Source organism: Leguminivora glycinivorella, chromosome 11, assembly GCF_023078275.1.
Source record: "Leguminivora glycinivorella isolate SPB_JAAS2020 chromosome 11, LegGlyc_1.1, whole genome shotgun sequence".
Taxonomy (NCBI): domain Eukaryota; kingdom Metazoa; phylum Arthropoda; class Insecta; order Lepidoptera; family Tortricidae; genus Leguminivora; species Leguminivora glycinivorella.
Window position 1 is genome coordinate 7,563,554 of NC_062981.1, and position 775 is coordinate 7,564,328.

General features: G+C 37.7%; 1 non-coding gene across 1 annotated transcript; it reads right to left on the reverse strand.

Moving 5' to 3' along the window:
• Positions 1-420: 420 nt before the first annotated feature.
• Trnat-ugu lies at positions 421-494 on the reverse strand. Its single transcript has one exon. It is a non-coding gene; the product is annotated as a tRNA-Thr (tRNA).
• Positions 495-775: the final 281 nt, after the last annotated feature.

Below are 775 nucleotides of genomic sequence, written 5' to 3' on the forward strand. Positions count from 1 at the left end.
TTTAACGCGATCAAAGCCGCGGGCATATATTTGTAAATTCCAATAGTTACAGTTGGCGTTGACAAGCGTAGACAAATGATGTAATCAAATCAATCATGTTTGTTACAAAAGCACATACACATTTAAAATAACAAATATTTGAATAGCCATATTTCCAACTAGCCCGGTCGATATGTACGGATCTAATACCAACAAAACACGAAGGGTTAATTTGACACACTAAAGACCCCTTGCACGCAAAAGGTTAGCTCGGCGTCATCATCATTATTACAATAACGATATTATTATTACTTTTTCTTTTATACCGTAGTTATTTTTATGGATAAAGAATCTTAAGTGATGATTAGTGCCAATACGGACTAATAATTATAAACTGAAATAGATACCATAGATTAAAGAAATAGCGATCAAGCCCACTGGTGGCGAAGCCGGGAATCGAACCCGGGTCTCCAGCTAACAAGGCTGACGTGATAAACCGCTACACCACCCCGACCACCGAGGTTCCCATGGAAACTCTAGTGTATGTTATCTCTGAAGGCTAGGCGCCAAGGGCGAGCAATTTGTGCTTGCACCTCCTATATGAATACTTTTGCAGGATTACGATATAGCGAGAGAGATCAGTTTCAGTAAATAGTGTGATAGTGTGATAGTGTGACTTAAAAAAAAAACAAATAAAAAAATATTTCATAAAATAATTTGATTTGTTCCCTACATCGACGGACTAATAATACTTAAAACTTCGCCGTCTAAATGTGACCTAGGGTTTCCTCAAACC